Raw genomic sequence first — 19,827 nt, 5'->3', positions numbered from 1 at the left:
TGCTCTTTGAACCCAATCCCTTCATTTGTAGATAGCAACTGTGGAGAAGAGTACATTTGCATGATTACAGCTTGTCAAGCAACTGTGGCTCTTCCAAGCTGGTCAGTCATAACAATTCATATTTTAGATACAAACGCTCGTGACTATTTTGCTTTACATTGGGCTACCCAAATGGTGCAGAAATTACAATTGTACAAAACGTGGCAGCCAGATTGCTAACTGGAGCAAGATATAGAGACAGTGGTGAGATTCAAATATGTGAACAACTGATTCTCTGTGTGGATGCCAACTTTTGGAAGTCTGTTCTGGGCCTGGGCAACAAAAAATTAGGTACCAGTTCTACCGAAATGGTGCAAACCAGCTGAATCACACCACTGTATAGAGCAGGGCTTTTCAACCTTTTCACCTATTGTACCACTTTTAGGATATGGCAACATATACCACCAGTACCACCAGTCACCTAGCAACCTTCCTTTTTGAACAAGCTGGCCTGGCCTGATGGGATGGGGTTGGGTTTTATAAATCGGTTTTAACTTTTTAATGTGTACTAATTTATTTACGGACATTGCTGTTTAATTACTTTTTAATTTTTGTATCCTGTTTTTTATTATGTATTGCCCTGTTCACTGCCCTGAGTCCTTCGGGAGAAGGGCGGTATACAAATTAAATAAATAAATAAATAAATAAATAAATAAATAAATAAATAAATAAATAAATAAATAAAAACTTAATGAGAAAAAAGGGGAAAAAAGTGATGAAGTACAGGTAGTCCTTGACTTACAACAGTTCACTTAGTGACTGTTCGAAGTTACAATGGCACTGAAAAAATTGCCCCCCAAGCCACAGCTGAGTAAGACACCTGCCTGCCCACCCGGTAGCGCACTTCCCCCTGTCCGAGGTTTTCATTGTTGTGAGCATTTCAGTTGAGGATTGGCAGCGGGGGTGGGGTGGGGATGTTTGGTTTTTATTTCCCCCATCTGCTGGGTGGTTGCAGCAGGTTTTGGTTATTTCACATGATCCTGGGACACTGTGACCATCATAAATATGAATCAATTGCCAAGCATCTGAATGTAAATCACAAGACCCTGGAGATGTTGCAACATTCCAGCTGATTGGCGCTTCTTCTGGGCTCAGCAGAAGTGCCAGGATCAGTGCTGCTTTCCAGCTGATTGGTGCTTCTTCAGGGCTCAGCAGAAGCAACAGGATCAGCACCAAGCTCCAGCTGGAGCCTGGCGCTGATCTTGGCATTTCCACTGAGCCCTGACAGCCCCCAAGAAGCACCGATCAACTGGAAAGCGACACTGATTCTGGCGCTTCCACTGAACCTTGACAGCCCTGCAGCTCTAGCCATCTCTCGCTCAGGCCTGCACGGTGCTGCCACCATTTCAGCTCATTCCCCTCCCCCACTACCACTTTTCTAGGATGGTCACATACCACCTGCCAGGTGCTAATGTACCACAGGTGGTACCTGTACCACAGGTTGAAAAGCCATGGTATAGAGGTCATATGAGGCAAGTACTAAAAGTTCTGCACTGGCTGCCTGTTGCATGTCAGACATAATTTGGTAGTGATCTTGACCTTAAAAGCCAGAAATGGTTTAGAACCCCATTATTTCTGAAAAGTGAAACTGCCTTAAATCATCCATATAGGCCCTTCTGAAGATTCCTCCATATAGATACCATATAGAAACCTATATGGTTTACAAAAAAGGCTGCCCTAATTGAGTATTTCTGCATTTTCTGATATAGTTCCAGTGACACTGCCATTCACGTAGACTGGATGATTGGTGAATCTGATCAGAGGTAAAGACTCTTTGACTAATTAAAACTGATTATAGTTTTGATCCTGGTTCATCTAGACTGATTCACTTGATTCAGTGGGATTATTGAAAAAAATCCCTTATCTAAGGAACCTTCTTCTAAGTATTTACTGTAACTGGTATGAAGTACTTTATTTGCATACACGTAATCTAAGGTTCAGTCACCAGTGCGTCATTTCTAACTGATATTCTAATTGACATTTCTGAATTCCTGATCTTCAGGAGAAGGATGTCCACTGCCATCAGTAAAGAACATCTTGAACAAGATGAACCAGTGATCTGATTTGGAAAATAGACATCCAGTTTAGGCCACAATGATATCAGATGCCATTAATATCTTCACAAAATGATGTAAAATATATAATTTGTTTCATTTGTGAGATGATGGCTTGATGTCTGATGTCATTTCTCCTTTCTCTTCAGGGACACCAACAAATTGGAATAAGGCAGCATTTTGTATTCCCACCAGCATCTTAAAATGTCAAAGACTAGGCATATTTACTATGAATGATTAAATTATACCCAACTACTATTTGAAATGTGACAATAAAGAGAGATTTTAGTAGGGAGAGCTACAGCTATCCAACAGCTGAAGAACATTCTGATAAAATTAGAGACAAAAATCTAATCACATTGAAAATCTCATTTGACCACGAAGGATTTATAAATATAAATTGGTGACTTCTTGTTTTCTAGAAATAAGATCTAATTCCATTTTGCATAAGATTTTTAAATTGGGGTTTAACAGAATAGGCATCTTCCCAAACAAGAGTTGATTGCCCAATTGAGTAAAGTTTAATTAGTATGTAAATAACACATTCATTTACAAATGACATTCTCCCACCTCTTCCCATGCTAAGCTGTCAGGTCGTGAGATGTTGCAAATATCCTGACACTAAACATTGGACTTATAAAAGGACCCTTTGGCAAAATAGCTTAAATAAACTGAAAAGGTGGGGAAGGTGATAATTGCTTTTTTTTTATTTTAACCACTTCACCTACAATTCTCTAATAGTGCAAGCACAGAAATGTCATGTCTGGAAGATGACAGTGTTGTTACATCTGTCTGACTTAAAACTGTTTGATAATGAAGGAATTATCAACCCTACAAGTCTTACCATTAAACAAAATGTTTTAGAGTTGAAAGTTTTGTTCCAATAAAATTCTTAAGCAGCTCAGTGTTCTGTTCTTGCATAATATCTCTCATCAAATGTCCAAGATGTTTTGCTTCCGATAAAAAGAGCAAGATGAACCCTCCTCAATTCTATATGCAGAAGCCAAATGGATGTCAATTAAAGCATACTTCAATATCAGCAATGGGATTGGATCCTCCACTTTTCAGGACAGCAAAGATGTAGGATAGGCTTTTCAGTCTTCCAATCATAGAGAAAGCCTGGAGACTTCAAAAAGAGTATTTGAAGGAGATCATTATTGCCTTTCCAACCTCTGCTGTTTAAGGTCATTGCTTCATTCTGCCCAAGAGTAGATTGGCTCTAGACGATACAAAGTTGGAGCATAATAAGTCAGTGACATGCATTCAATAAATGGATAAGAATGTCCAATTGAGCATTGTTCCTACACCTGCAATCATTAGAGAAGATGCTTCTCCAATCCCCTATGTATCATAATTTAGTAAAAAAAAATGCTTTGGTAGATATTGGAAATGGTTCTGTGATAATTGCTTTTATTTGCAATTTAGCCCTTGTTGACATATTCCTTCCAGCTTGGTATTTTCACTTTGTGATTATGGATGAATGAAGTGTTCTACTTTTGATCAACATCAATATGAATTGCTTTAATTCAAAAGTCTGTTCCAGCTTACGTCTGCATTAATCTGCAAGTTTGCTGATTTTGTATACTTCAGTTATAATACATATGTATTGTGTGTGTGGGGGGGTACATACAAACACACATACATACATGCATACATAGATACATATTTTGGAGTATTTTACAAAATTAAAACAATTCCAATCAAAACGTGAAAAACTGCAGAATCCATAAATATAAGTTTAAGAAATGTGCTATATTGTCTAACCTTTAAGAATTAATCAATATCTTCAAATCATCAGCTAATGAATAATGAGTGATATGTATACATATTTTAACTCATCAATGATGAGCATGGATATTATCAGAGTATGGATGTGATAGGATTTTTAGGCTCACCACAAGCCAAAAAATGAAACTGGTTTCATGTCCCTAAGTGCTAATAAAAATCAGAAGATATATAATTCCTATATTGATTTATCCATGGTGCACATTGCAGCTGTGGAATGGATCCTGAGTTATCTAAAGGTGGTTTTTTGTTTTTGTAGTAGGGCAAATATCAGAATTCTGCAACCTTATTTTTGCAATGTTCACTTCTTGAAGATGTCTTATATACTATCTTAAGTGGTAAGTAAAATGAAGAGAATATGATGACATTCTTCAAGAAACAGCTTTAGGTCCTTGAAAATGATTATTTCAGTTTGCCTGCAACTATAAAAATGAGTTTTGGGTAATAGCTTTTTCTTTTATATAGCAAATGATGAACGAGCGCTTAAGCAGCCACTCATCCACCAACAAAGGCATAAAGAACATAAAAACTCCACATGCTAACAGGGACTTGGAGGACTAAAGTCTCTTGATTTTTCAATCTGACGCTTACACTATAAAGACAGTCATTTATTGTTCCTTCTGTTTCAAACTATATAGAGATTTCCAGAGTGAAATTCAACCCCTTCAGTGCTTGTTTGTTGCATCATTCTTTTTTAAAAAAATCAAGGAATATATTTGATGATTTTGTGTTTTCCAAATTTTATTGAATATGATGTTCATGTCTGAGATAGATGAAATATTGTTTGAATATATCCTGCAGTCTTTGCTAAAATTCAACTCAGTGATCACATTAAGATATGGAAAATTCAGTATGAGGTGCCTTCACTATGTTGAGTGTTCAGTATATATTCACTGTCATTGAATGTACCTGATAGAGGAAATCTTTATCCTTTGTGTAGTTGCCTTATTTTGATATATATTCTAATAATGTATGCTTTCTGATTAAGTACAACAGTTCAGAATTAACTAATAGTATGTCACTAAAGTAAATTAAACTAAACCAATGTTGAAATCCTATTGGTCCCTAGCAAGACTTCAGATACAACAAACTGTTTGCATGCAAACATTCCTACAGATAGGAGAGATGTCTCACAGGTTTTTCATACTGGAGAACTTTAACTTGTATACCATAGGAAGAGGATCTGGATGGGCTTGGGAGTTCATGGCCTCCATAGGTTTGTCCCAAAAGATCTGGCACATATATGTAGTCATATGTTAGACCTAGCTTTTATCTTGGAGCAGATGTAATATAATGTAAGAAGAAAAGGCATCATTAGTTCTTTGATGGCTTAGATACCCCTAAGGTGATCTGTTCCAGGTGTCTAATGGGTTTTCTGGTGGAGCTAATGGAAATTCCCAGGGATCTTGTGATTACTTCTTCTACAATTAACACTTATTACTGGAACAAGAAGTGGCAAAGACTTTGGACAAGAATGTCCCTGAGCACCCAGTCCTTCCCTTAGTATATCAACATGCTTCTTGATTTATTGAGATGACACATCTAGAATCAGCTAGAAAAAAAGAACAAGCACTGATAATTACATGAAGGATTACACTGTAGTAAAACAGTTGATTTCAAACCTACTGGCCTTTAGAAAGGCTATCACAACATGGCTCTTTCCCTGGGCCTTTGAGTCATGATATGCTGGAGCCCCAGTTGTTTGCTGGTTGGAACACCATTTTATTGTTTTACTGTTTCACTGGTTGGTTTATGTATTGTGGTTTTTCACTTTTGTTAGATTTTCTTGCCTTTTCTTTTGTAAGCCACCCAGAGTCACTCAGTGTGTTGAGCAGCCATATAAATGTTTTAAATAAACAAATAGAGAAAGGCATATTTCTTGTTTACTGAATCTACAAATTTTCAACCAGTATATAATAATAAAAATAAAGTTGGAAGGGACCTTGGAGGTCATTTAGTTCCTGCTCAGGCAGGAAACTCTATACCACTTCAGACAAATGGCTGTCCAGTCTCTTCTTAAAAACTTCCAGTGTTGGAGAATTCACAACTTCTGGAGGCAGGCTGTTCTACTGATTAACTATTGTAACTGTCAGGAAAATTCTCCTTAGTTCTAGGTTGCTTCTCTCCTTGATTAATTTCCATCCATTGCTTCTTGTCATGCCTTCAGGTGCTTTGGAGAATAGTTTGATTCCCTCTTTTTTGTGGCAACCCCTGAGATATTGGAACACTGCTGTCATGTTACCCCTAGTCCACAGGTCTGCAACCCGCGGCTCCGGAGCCGCATGCGGCTCTTTCAGCCGTCTCCTGCGGCTCCCAGTCCTCTGCCATGTGCAGTCCAAAAAAAAAGTGGGACTAAAAAAGTTCAACCAATCAATTCAAATATGCAGGGTAGGTGCATATCTCGCCTTGGCTCCACTCTTCAGTCAAACCCTGTTCTGCACATGTACGCACATGCACACGCATTTTTTTGCGGCTCCCCGTTTTTCCTTTTGTGAGGGAACCGGTTCTGAGCGGCTCTTTCACTGTTTCAGGTTGCTGACCCCTGCCCTAGTCCTTCTCTTCTTTAAAGTAGACAAATCCAATTCCAGCAATCGTTCTGTACATGTTTTAGCCCCCAGTCCCCTAATCATCTTTGTTGCTCTTCTCTGTACTCTTTTAAGAGTCTCAATATCTTTTTTACATCATGGTGACTAAAACTGGATGCAGTATTCCAAGTGTGGCCTTACCAAGGCATTGTAAAGTGGTATTAACACTTCATGTGATCTCAGTTCTGTCCCTCTGTTAATGCAGCCTAGCACTGTGTTGGCTTTTTTGGAAGCTGCAACACACTGCTGGCTCATATTTAAGTTATTGTCCACTAGGACTCTGAGATCCCTCTCAAAGTTACTACTATTGAGCAAGGTACCCCCTATACTATACCTGTACATTTGGTTTTTCTTGCCTAAATATAGAACCTTAATTTTTTCACCATTAAATTTCATTTTGTTAAATAGTGCCTAATGTTCAAGTCTTTCAAGATCGTTCTGTATCTTAAGCCTATCTTCTGGAGTGTTGGCTCTTCTTCCCAGCTTGGTGTTGTCTTCAAATTTGATGAGCTCCCCATCTATCCCCTCATTCAAATTTGTTAAAGACCACTGGGGCCAGAAGAGAGCACACCCCAAGTCAGCCAGCTATGAATCTATCTGGTGGTTGATGCTGTCTAATCCACATTTCAACATCTATATGAAGCCGCTGTTCAACATCTATATGAAGCCGCTGGGTGAGATCATTCGTGGTTTTGGGGTGGGGTATCATCAGTACGCTGATGATACCCAGCTTTTTATTTCCACCCCAGGTCAACCCGGTGATGCCCTCGACGTGATGTCCTGTTGCCTGGAGGCAGTGAGGGTCTGGATGGGGAGGAACAGGCTTCATCTAAATCCAGACAAGACCGAGTGGCTGTGCAAACCGGCATCTCGGGTTGTCCACTCTATTCCATCTTTATCTATAGGGGGTGAGGTGTTACCCCCCTGTAGATAGGGCTCGCAACTTGGGTGTCCTCCTTGACTCACAGCTCAGTTTAGAAGATCATGTAGGAGCTGTGACCAGGGGGGCTTTTGCCCAGGTTTGCCTGGTGCGCCAGTTGCAGCCCTATTTGGACCGAGGTGCCCTACGCACAGTCACTCATGCGCTCGTGACCTCTTGGGTAGACTACTGCAACGTTCTCTACATGGGGCTGCCCTTGAATACTACTTGGAGGCTCCAGCTGGTGCAGAATGCGGCCACACGGGTTGTGATGGGGGTCTCCCAGTACTCCCATGTAACACCTCTGTTCCGCGAGCTGCATTGGCTTCCAGTTGTCTTCCGGGTAAGATTTAAGGTGCTGGTGATGACCTATAAAGCCCTAAATGGCATCGGTCCAGATTATTTATGGGAATACCTTTTGCTGGTGTTAACTTCCCATCGTCCTGTGCGCTCCCACAGAAAGGGCCTCCTCAGGGTGCTGTCAGTTATTTATTTATTATTTATTATTTATTAATTTAATTTATATACCGCCCTTCTCCCGGAGGACTCAGTGCGGTGAACAGGGTAATACATAAAAACTAGATACAAAAATTAAAAATTATTAAAACGTGATTAAACAATGCCCATAATAAATTAATACAGATTACAAATTGAAGTTCATTTATAAAAATCCCACCCCGTCCCATCAGGCCAGTTAGGGAATGTCAACTGGCGGCCCCCAGGGGGAGAGCCTTCTCTGTGGGCGCGCCTGCCCTCTGGAATCAGCTCCCTGTTGAGCTCCGAATGGCTCCCAACCTTCGCTCTTTCCGCCGCGACCTGAAGACTTGGCTATTTGAACTTGTCGGCCTGGACTGAGGGACTGGGATTTTAGATTTTAAATTTTAAATTTTACATTTTAGAACGTGTTTTATTGTTTAGGGCTATTTGGTTTAATTTATTTTAATTTTTGTATATTATGTGTTGTATATAGTGTTTTAATTGCCCTATACACCGCTCCGAGTCCTTCGGGAGAGGGGCGGTATATAAATCCAAATAATAAATAAATAAATAAATAAATATTTTTTTTCTGTCTTATCAAGTAGTAGGCTGTGGTCTACTTTATCAAATGCCTTAAAGGTAAAGATAAAGGTTCCCCTGCACATGCGTGCTAGTCGTTTCCAACTCTAGGAGCCGGTGCTCATCTCCGTTTCAAAGCCAAAGAGCCAGCACTTGTCCGAGGACGTCTCCATGGTCATGTGGCCGGCATGACTAGATGCCAAAGGTGCACGGAACGCTGTTACCTTCCCACCGTAGTGGTCCTTATTTTTCTACTTGCATTTTTACCTGCTTTCAAACTGCTAGGTTGGCAGAAGCTGGGACGAGTAACAGGCGCTAACTCTGTTATCCATTACTCGGAATTTGACCTGCCAAACTGCCAACCTTCTTTTTTTTTTAAATTCCATTTATATCCCGCCCTTCTCTGAAGACTCAGGGTGGCTTACAAACGTAGCAGTAGCCTTCATTCTATGTATATGCCTGCTTATTAGGGCTTTCACACAACCCCCAAGCGGCATTATTACAAAGTCAGCTTCTGATTGACAAGTTCAGTGTCCTAACCCACTGAGCCACTGCGTCCCTATCAAATGCCTTACTGAAGTCCAATTTGAACATCCTTTTCCAGGCCATTGTAACATGTTTGTGATGTTTATTGCAAATAAAATCATTCACATTCTCTCAGAGTTGATAATCAAGAAATCATCCTATGTAATTATTTGGAAGTGGGGTGGGTTGTTTTTTTTTTTTTTTGAGCTTGTGAGGCCTGAGGACATGAATAGGGTTCATAATGGTATAATTGTGCCACCTGCAAAAACTATCCATGTTCCCTCTTGCTCATTTGAGCTGCAAGGTAGGGTATGTCTATTGGGAGATACCAGTGCCTCAGTGAGAGAAACTATGGCATGATCCACCTTGAAGGAGGAAGTGCTGCAGCCCCTTCTGAAGAAGCTATCTCTCTTACCCTGGACAACTACAAGCAAATCTCCAGCCTCCCTATTTTGGAAAGGTTTTGAAGAGGAAAATAAGACTTAAATTATCAAGGGCAACTGATTTTCAGTTGGATTTCAGGTGTGAACATTGAATGAAAATAGGCTGGCCATTCTGGTAAATCACTTTGGTCATGATCTGACTGGAGGGAATGAACATCTACCATTTCTACCTCTCAGAGACTTTCAGCAACATTGATCACCATCTCCTTCCGGACTACTTGAGAATGTTGGAAATTGGATACAATATTCTGCAATGACTCCACTCCTTCTTGCTTCTGGTTCCAGGTGGTGTGCATGAGAAATTGTGAAGTACATGAGAAATGAATAGTCAAGTCCATTATTGCTACAATATAAGGTACTACCAAACTTGGCCTTTCCCCCATCCTCAAATGCTATTTAACATCTATATAGCAGGTAGATACCGTGGCCAGGATATTTTTTGCCAAAATTTTGTTTTTGTGCCAGTTGTAATCTTTCTTGGACTCAGAAAACCCTAGAGCAGTGACTTATACTTTCTTCACCTCACACCTAAACTATTGCAAGACATGGGGCTTCCTTTGAAAATCACTTAGAAGTTTCAACTAGTCCAAATTGCAGCAACTTATCTTCTTCTAGCAACTGCAGCTTAATCAATAATATTGATTATACAATCACTGCACTGATCACCAGTTTGTTTCTAGTCCAGTTGAATATGTGGGTAATTATCTATAAATCCATGGGTCAGCTCCAGGGAAGTGGTGGGATTCAAAATGTGAACAACCGGTTCTCTGTGTGGATGCCGCTTCCGGAAGTCCATTCTGGGCCTGGGCAACAAAAAATTAACTACTAGTTCGCTGAAGTGGTGCGAACTAGCTAAATCACACCACTGTTCCAGGGTACTAATAAGACCATCTCTCCCAGCACCCCATGAAGGAAAATGAAGGGAAAAGGAGTCCCACAACATGTCTTCTCACTGGCTACCCCCATACTTTGGAACATCTTGTTCTGTAAGGTCTGCAATGCCCTGACTTCTAGGACATCCTTGGCTATTCCACAGGGCAGTTAAGTGCTGTGTCTGAGCTGCCTTAATTAATTTATGGATTTACTTTGTGTTAATCTTTTTAATGTTATTCTGTTCCATTTTAAACTTCTTTAAGCTTAAGAGAATAAGCAATATATAACATTTGTACGAATCAAAAAACAGTCTTTATGACCAAAAGGTCCCACGGAGAAAAATAAAACAGCCTACAGCAATTGTTGCCTCAGATTTAGCATGACTACAGAGAACACATTCTCTAACTCCCCAGCCAACACACTTCCTACTGAAGATGTTAAAGGAAATATCTTCTTCAGGAAGACTGAACCTTCTTAGCTTGTGATTTCACTTTTCCAAATGACATTTATAATTCACTTCCTATTTTTCCATGCTGATGGAAATTTCCAGAAGAAATAATGAAGTCTAGGCACCTCACTAAGACAAAATATTTTTATTTTATTTAAAGATTTTTAAATCTTAAACTGAAGAGATGAAGAGGGTTCTGGAGTGTATTAGGATGCTGAAGAGTATTTTGGTTTTATCTGTCCTGGGTATTATAAATAGTTTTGCATCTAATCTAATAGCACTGCTTATGCTATTCTCTTATTAAAGGAAGAATCATGAACATAAATAAAAGAGGCAAACATGGCTAATAATTGCATTGTATTTTGGTATGACCACTTTTCTAGTAACAAAGCAGAACTAAAAACCCATCAAATCCTATTTTTGTAAGCATATGTTCCCTACAAGCTATGGGTGATCTGGAGAAATCTTTTAATTGCCTTGGATTTGTGCAATTTGTGTTTCAGCTGCCTAAGCATTAACTAAAAGGAAACCGTATGATGTGATACTCTAAAAATGTTTAGGCATGTTTTTCTCCCAATAATAAAATAATTATACATAACTAGTCATTTTTACTTCAAGAAAATTATGTCCTGTTGAAGCATGAAAAGAGAGTTCTTGGCACTCTTCAGAGTTCTTATTTTTTTAATTATTATTTGACAATAGATTTCTATGTGAATAATATCTTCAATAGCAGTTAGTGGCAGAATAGCATTTCATCCAAATGGGCTTCTTGGTTTAATGCAGTGGTTCTTTGGTTGTTTTAAACAAACACTGATATCTTTTTACCCACAGAAACCATAGTGCCTACATTATAGTCACTAACCAGAATCTTATAAGAAGGTTAGTAGGTTTAAATTTAGAGATATAGACATTTTCTAGATTATTAGCAGAATTAACTTGATTCAGCTAGGGAAAAAATATAAATGAATAATAGACTTACTAACAGAGTTGAAAGGGACCTTGGAGGTCTTCTAAACACAATAGCTGCCTATTGTTACATTTAGGGGTGGAGATCTGTTGTATTTGTGATGATAGACAGGTTGGATATAAATGCTGTAGGGGTAGAATACAGTCTTTTTCATTCCTCTCCAAATTGTGATTACGGCTAGTATAGTATATAAGCCTTTTAACTGGAATTATAAATCTGGAGTCAAGTTTGATTACAGTTAGTCCAAGATGCCACTCCTTAGACATTCATAAAGCTCCCCAGTTTGTAATGCTTTCTAAGTTAACACACTCATTAAGACAACCACTAAGTAATTATAGTAACTAACATTTTTTTCCAATCAAAAACCTCAGTCAAACAGGTGTGATTCCTGTGTAACCCATTTCATACTGACCGTTGTATAGCTGGTTCTTGGTAGGCATTGAGCGAGACAGAAAGTTCCAAACTGTAACTTGCTTTATTGAAGTCAAGCAGAACAGAACTGAAACAGTGGCTGCTGAGCAGCTATTTATACGGCTGGCCACTAGGCAGCAGCCAATAGATTTGAAGGAAGCCATTACAGCCCCAAATCTACCAATGAAAGCCCTGAAGACAACAAGTCTGGCTTAGTCAATAGCCATTACAAATACACACCATTGAGCAACCTTTAATGCAGTATTTAACAGACACGTGAATCAGTACAAGCAAAAAAACCCAATACATTACACCCCTCCCCCCTAGATTGTACACACATTATTTACTAACATAATCTTGAAGTTATTTCGGTGGCCGTTCAGAATGCCTGGGGGTTCTGGGAAGCTCCTGGTCCACCTGGTTACCTGCCAGCCTGGTTAAACCGAGACTATTGGGTTCGATTGAGTTGAAGTGACTCATGTTCCTTTGGCTGGCCATTCCTGGCTGGCCCAAATCAAAGTTCAGTTGGGCAGCAGGGTCAGCAGGGCTGCTGCACAGTTCGGTTTGTGCTTCCACAACTGGGGACATGAATTGAGTTTCCAGATTGGTTCCATCTACGGCCACATTGTAATGTCTGGCATAGTTCCCAGAGCATGTAAACTGTTCTGTTAGACCATTGGCTGGCGGTTCTTGTTGCAGACCCTCTGAGGAGTCCTCAGTTAGTGAATGTTCAGCAAACCGCCATCGCAGCTAATGAATATGTTGGTGAATAACTCGCCCCCCTTCCAGGACCACCTCATAGGAGAAGGGTCCTGAAACCTTAACAATTTTAGTGGACACCCACAAAGCTCCATGCCCACAGTTTTGAGCCCACACCCTCTCACCCACTTGAAATCCCCTTGGTGCCTTTGGGTGTGTGATATCAGCTGCTACTAGGTCAGGGTGTAACCGGTCCAGTTTTGTGATCAGTCTTCTTCCCCAGTGAAGCTCTGCTGGGCTTGTGCCCATGGCTATGCATGGTGTAGTGTGCTGGCATAGCAAGAAATTAACCAGCCTATGGTGCCAATTCCCTGAAACGATGCATTTTAATGACTCTTTTGTCATACGCACCATGCGTTCTGCCTGCCTGTTCGTCAAGGGGTGAAATGGAGCTGACATGGAGTGCCTTATAAGGTAAGCCCTCAGGAAGGCCTGGAATTTGGACACTGTGAACTGGGCTCCATTGTCGGACACCAAGATGTCTGGCAGCCCACGTCTAGCAAAAAGTTTCCTAAGCACCTGGATGGTCCTAGCAGTAGTCATAGTGGCTATGAGAATTACTTCCAATCATTTAGAGTGGCGGTCGACCACTATCAAAAACAGCTGTCCCTGAAAAGGCCCAGCAAAATTGACGTGGATTCTTGACCACGGTGCATGAGTCTCCTCCCATCGGTGGACAGCGGCCTGTGGCATCTCTGGTCTGGACTGTTGACACATGTAGCACCCATGTTCTTGGGCTTCGATAGCCTTATCTAACCCTGGCCACCAAAGGTAGCTCCACGCCTGCGCCTTCATCTGGACAATACCCAGATGGCCCTCATGCAAGGACTGGAGCACTCTGTGCCTTAATGAACTGGGGACAATGACCCTGGATGCACCCATTATGAGCTAAAAGCTTATTTCTTTGTGTGAAATAGCTCTGGAACTCTGGTCCCGGGCTATTTTCCAGCCATCCAGTGTGAACCCAGGACAGCACCCTGCTTAAAATTTTTGTCTGCTGCTGTTTCTGCAGCGACATCTTGAATGGACAATATGCGAGTGGCTGGAGCCGGATCTGGCTCCATGTGTGGCAATGGCAACCTGCTAAGGCCATCTGCATGGCCCATGTCTTTGCCAGGTTTGTGGATCATCCTGTAGCTGTAGGCTGACATAAAAATGGACCACCTTAACATTCTGGGGGAGAGTATTTGAGGCATCTGCCTATCTGTGATAAATAGTCCCAACAATGGCTTGTGGTCAGTAAAGACTGTAAATTGTCAGCCATACAAATAGTCATGGAATTTCTTAACCCCGGCCACAATGGCCAAGGCCACTTTGTCAATCTAAGCATAATTGTGCTCAGCAAAGGACAAGGTCCTTGAATTGTAAGCAATAGGGGATTGAGTCCTATCAGCTGACGAATGGCTTAGTACAGCCCCAACCCCATAAGGATATGTGTCACATGCAATACAAACTGGCAAGTTTTCATTAAAGTGCGTGAGCACTGAATTTGAGGATAGTAGTGATTTTACCACCTTAAAACTGTTTTCCTGAACCTTGATCCATTTCCATGGGGTCTTCTTCTCTAAGAGCCGGTGTAATGGCCATTCCACTGCAGCTTTGTTAGGAAGAAATGCATGGCAAAAATTTAGGAGACCCAGTAATGCTTGGAGCTCTCCTTTAGATCTGGGACTTGGTGCCAGTGAATCACCTTCAGCTTGAATTCTGCAGGATGGATGCCTTCAGCATCGATACAGAACCCCAAGAATTCAGTGGAAGGGACCCCAATTTTGCATTTGTCCCTCCTTAGCTTGAGTCCCGCTGTGCGGAACCACTAAAGGACAGCTTTGAGCCACCTTGCCAGGACCTCAGTGGACTCTCCGGCAATGAGTACATTGTCAAAATAGGGGCAGACCCCTGGAGTACCCTTGAGTGTGCACTCCATTACTCCCTGGAAGATTCCTGGAGCTACGCTAACCCTGAAATGGAGGCGCTTGACCTTAACCCCCCCATGTGTCACAATGATTTGTGGGGCCACTGTGGCCTCATCCACTGGTAACTGCTGATAGGCCATGTGCCAAATCTAACTTAGCAAACATGCTACCCCCTTGCAGCGATGCCAAGATGTAGCTAACGACTGGCACCAGGTACGCGTGCTGCTGGAGTGCCCGGTTAATGGTGCACTTGTAATCAGCATAAATCCTGATCTCCCCATTGGCCTTAAGTGGCATTTCAATAGGAGTTTCCCACTCCCCACCATCTACAGGCTGTAGTACCCCCTGACTTGTCTAGCTTGTCTAGCTCTGCATCAATTTTGTGCTTTAACACAAAAGGCACTTGACGGGGCTTAACTCTAATTGGCGCTATGGATGGGTCAAGCTTAAAGGCTATCAGAGGGCCCTTGTACTCTCCCAGACCTGTGTCAAAAATGTGTGTGAATTCCTCACATACTGACGCCAAGTTCACCGCTTGTGTCTGGTGAATTCCGGTTACTTGAATGCCCAGTGCATCAAACCAATCAAGCCCAATGAGGCTTGTTCTCTGGCCCTCCACCACGATGACATCTAGGCCCCCCCCAAACCCCTTGAATTTTATGGCCAAAGTGGCCTCGCGCTTTAAGGCTACTCGGGAATTCTGGAAGTCAGTTAAAATAATATCAGATGGCCGAAGTTTGGCTCATCTCTTGTTGTGGCTGCAAACAAACTGGAAGGTCTCAAGGGAAATAATGGATACAGCTGAACTGGTGTCCAGTTCCATTCTGCAAGGAACACCTTGCAGCTCGACTTGTAGTTGAAGTGTTGTTTTTTTTAGCTCCTGTGTGGCAGACACTCTGTTGGCTGGAGCAGAACCTTCCTCTATGTTGCACCCGGTACCTCTCCTGAATGCCTTGTCCAGTTGGCGGTCCTGCTGGTGACCTCTATAGATGGATGTTATGTGGCCGGTTTTCCCACAAGCCTGACATGTGGCTGCTCTGAATCTGCAGTCCGTTCATTGATGGCGGCCTCCACAGCCCAAACATTGAAGGAAGGGAACTGCCTTGTCAGGAGTCCTTGGTTCCTTGTCTTGGTGTCATTGAATCTTGTCAACTTCATGGTCAGAGTTGATGTCTTCTCATTGCTCAGCATCCTCGTGGTGGACAGCTTCTGTGTGTGTGGTGTCCTTTTGGTGAGCCACAATGCCTTCATGGCCCCACTGGCAGCTTCGTCTGCCATGACCTCTTTCAAAGCTTCTTGAAGCGAGAGGGTCTCCTTCCTGAAAAGATTTTTTGGGAGCTCTGTGCTCCTAAGTCCACAGACAAGACGGTCTCGAAGTCTTTCTTCCAAGTTCATGAACTGACAAAGACAAGATGCTTGCCTCAACACCGTGATGAACTCTGTGGCCGTCTCACCGGGTTGTTGTTCTTGCTGTTCAAAGGCATGCCTCCACACTATCACTGACAGCTACAGTGGAAAATGGTCGCTGAGTCATTTCTTCAGGTCTGCGTAAGTGTTGTGATTCAGCAGACACGTGAATCAGTAAAAGCAAAAAAAAAAACAAACAAACCCCAATACGTTACACTGACAATCCAAATACTTATCTGCTCCAGAGCTGATCCATCATTGCTCATACTAATTCCCTATGAGGGTATGGTATCATCTTCCAAGTTTGCAGACCTTGATGTCTTCTTGTCTACGCAAATAGACATAAGGGACCTTGCAGGTATTTTAGTCCCCATTTAAATGAAGCAAGTACTTTGTGCTAAAACAAATTCCTGGGACAAAAGGAGGAATGAGTTAAATCTTGACTGCATGATTATTCTAACACTGGCATTGTCTAGCCCAAATGCACAGAAATCACCTGACGCAGGCCTGCCTGCAAAGTTGATATTCTGGTTTCTTTTGACTCCTATTAAAAACAAAATAAAGCCATCTCTTAAACATTTCATTTCTCTTTTTCTCTCAGATGTAAAGGGATGATGGCAGGATATATATGTATGTAAGCTTATATGTCACACCAGTGAGATGAAAAATAAGACATTTGTAATAAATAATATCTCCTTTATATTGTTTTCTCCAGTAGGGTAGTCACAGCAGAGTCTTTTGTGATGCTCTTGTGTATGTTATGACTTCCATAAAGGAACCTCAGACCTGTTTGGAAGCTACCCTACCCATTCTGGAAATTACAGGAGCAACTAATGAACAGAGAAATAGCAGCAGTTTACAGCTGATGACAGGCAAGACATAGAACAAATTCCTTATGGGATTAGTCAAGTATATGCCATTGAATAAAACTAATGATACTACTAGGCTAGGGTTGGTTGGTTTGTTTCCATGTAGAAAAGGGGGATTAGATATTATTTAAAACATGAAAGTCTGATTTGTTCATTTGCTTTACTGGCATGATGGCAGTTGGATGGTCATTCCTTCTCTAGTTATATCTGAACAGATACACATTAATCATCTCTGAGAGATATATTTCAGTGGTACATTAAACAGGAATATCTATGGAGATTCCCAGTCATCCAAGTTGTGGTTTTTTTCCAAAAGTGCTTTTTTTCAAAAGACAACTGGTCTTTGTTTTTTCCTTGAAGACGTTTTACTTCTCATCGAAGAAGCTTCTTCAGCTCTTTTGGGATTGAACTGAAACATTAAGAAGTGAAAGAGAAGTGTCTGTAAGATGCAGCAAATGAGAAATCCAGCAGTCATGAATCTGAAGGCTAATCTTTTTTCTAGTGGGCCTCACAATATGAAAACCCCTGTGTTTGTGGTGTGCCAGGAACCCTCCTTATTTGCTTTTCCCATTTCCCTGGAAATATGTTTTTGTTTCAGTGGGAGGAAGGAGGGGGCTGGTGCTTGCTTTAAAGTACTTTGGTCAGAATTGTTTTTGGGAGGAGACATTCCTTATAGTGTCCTGGAGTTAAGCTAAGGCTTTATAGGTCTCAACCAGAATTTTGAATTGGAATATCAGTTGGCAATCAATGCAGCGACTCATATATTATTTTCCAGTAATATAAAAAACTACTTCAATAATAATTGTTCAATAATAATTGTTCGCATCCCACCAGGCTCAAGGTTGACTCAGCCTTCCATCCTTCCCAGGTAGGTAAAATGAGGACCCAGATTGTTGGGGGCAATAAGCTGACTTTGTAATAATGCTGCTTGGGGGGGGGGGGCGAAAGCCCTAATAAGCAGGCATATACATGGAATGAAGGCTATTCTAAGCACATTGATTTGTGCTTTAAATTGTAAGCTGCCCTGAGTCTTCGGAGAATTATTTATTTTATTTTATTCCCATTTATATCCCGCCCTTCTCCGAAGACTCAGGGTGGCTTACAATCTTAAGCACAAATCAAATGTGCTTAGCAATTTAGTGAACTACAGATAAGGACTTTTTACAGAAGTATTCACATAGAACAATTCACCTACTAGGACATCCTTAAATGATTGCTTAGGTCCATTGAGAAAGCAAATTGATCCCTCTGCCAACCAGATAAGAATATTTTGTCTTCTTTCTATCATACCAGATTTTAGCCTTCACTAGCAGGGATAGTGGGATTTTGAATAGATAGAAGCAGCAAAGTTTAAATAAAATGTTGGTCTCATAACAGGACCTGATAATAGAGTTGGTTGATTGGCAGGAGACAAATTCACTTCCCACATGGAACTGAAGTCACATCTGGAGATGTCTTTTAGCTGTTTCTTTTCTTAGACATGTACATGTTCAATATGTTATCAGCTACATTTAGTGTCTTTTTACCTACTTTAGCAAAGTTGTCTTTTTCTTTGCCGGTTGCTCCAAGCAGGGATTTCCAATTTTGTGTTGTTAAACAACAACTCAAAACTCAAAACAACTTCACCTGCTTCAAAATTTTACATCCAAAGTCTTCTAAAATCTTTAACTGGGCTTCTCCTATATATTTTAAACATTATAGCTAAACTACATTTTGACTGGTATCACAGTAATTAAAGGTCATCATGAAAAGGACTATTATTGGTTTATTTTATAACATAGGAAAAATCCCAATTTTTCTTCCATCAGAGTGGCTTTTGAACAAATTCCATTTTTACTGCTTACATTAGTTGTTCAAGCATTTAGATTCCAAATGGAGAATCGACTCAAAAGAAACACCAAAGTTCTCCCAGTCAAACAAGTTCTTGATTCAATACATTACAAACAGCCTTCTCCAATTCAATGTCTTGTCATGAGACAAAGAGATTCATTGTCACGCTTTCCGCATATCTTGGGAATTTATCCAAACAGATGGAAGAAACCAGGTCGGGGAGGAAAAAAGTAGAACATATTGAGTTGGATCTAGATTTGCTCTTACACCTCTTATATAGAGTTCAAATCTTAAAATCAGCAGCCTTACAATTTATAATAACTTATCGAAATCCCCATTTTGTGACTAAAAAGGCAGGCTATAAAGGGAGCAAACTATCCCATTCTTTCAGTAATCCTGTTCTAAATTTGACAAAATCTGGATCTAAATTGTCAGATATAGTTCATTTATTTTACAAGTTTCCAGACAGTCTTCGAAGCAAAGGCAACAGACTTGCAGCAAATCATTTTTTGCCCTGAAGGTGCTACAAGAACCTATTTTTTGCTGTTTACAAGATTGTTGTGAAGCTTCTATCATTGAATATAGATGAAATGCTCTGCATATTTTTATTCTACAAAAGTGCTGGATATTCTTACAATTATTTTTTTTGAGAATTTGTCTCATGGCCTATTTTGTTTGTAGAAATAATCAGGGAAAACACTTTGCCCTACAGTTTTCCACTTATGGGAAATAGAACTCTCATGGATGTGTGGGAAGTCAGCCCCACCCCCAAGAAAAATATTTTGGGTACATTAAAAGGGAAGAATATTATATTTCCCCAAAGGATCTTAAAGACAGAAAAGCAGGCCCAGTTTTCATTAATAGCCCCAGGCAGAGGCCAGGTCTATAGAAATGCAGGTTTGATAATCCCATTCAGAAAGGCTCAGGCCCCATTCATGAGCAAA

This window comes from Vipera ursinii, assembly GCF_947247035.1.
Source record: "Vipera ursinii genome assembly, chromosome: 1".
NCBI classification, from domain to species: domain Eukaryota; kingdom Metazoa; phylum Chordata; class Lepidosauria; order Squamata; family Viperidae; genus Vipera; species Vipera ursinii.
Note: the sequence above shows the minus strand (reverse complement) of the source record.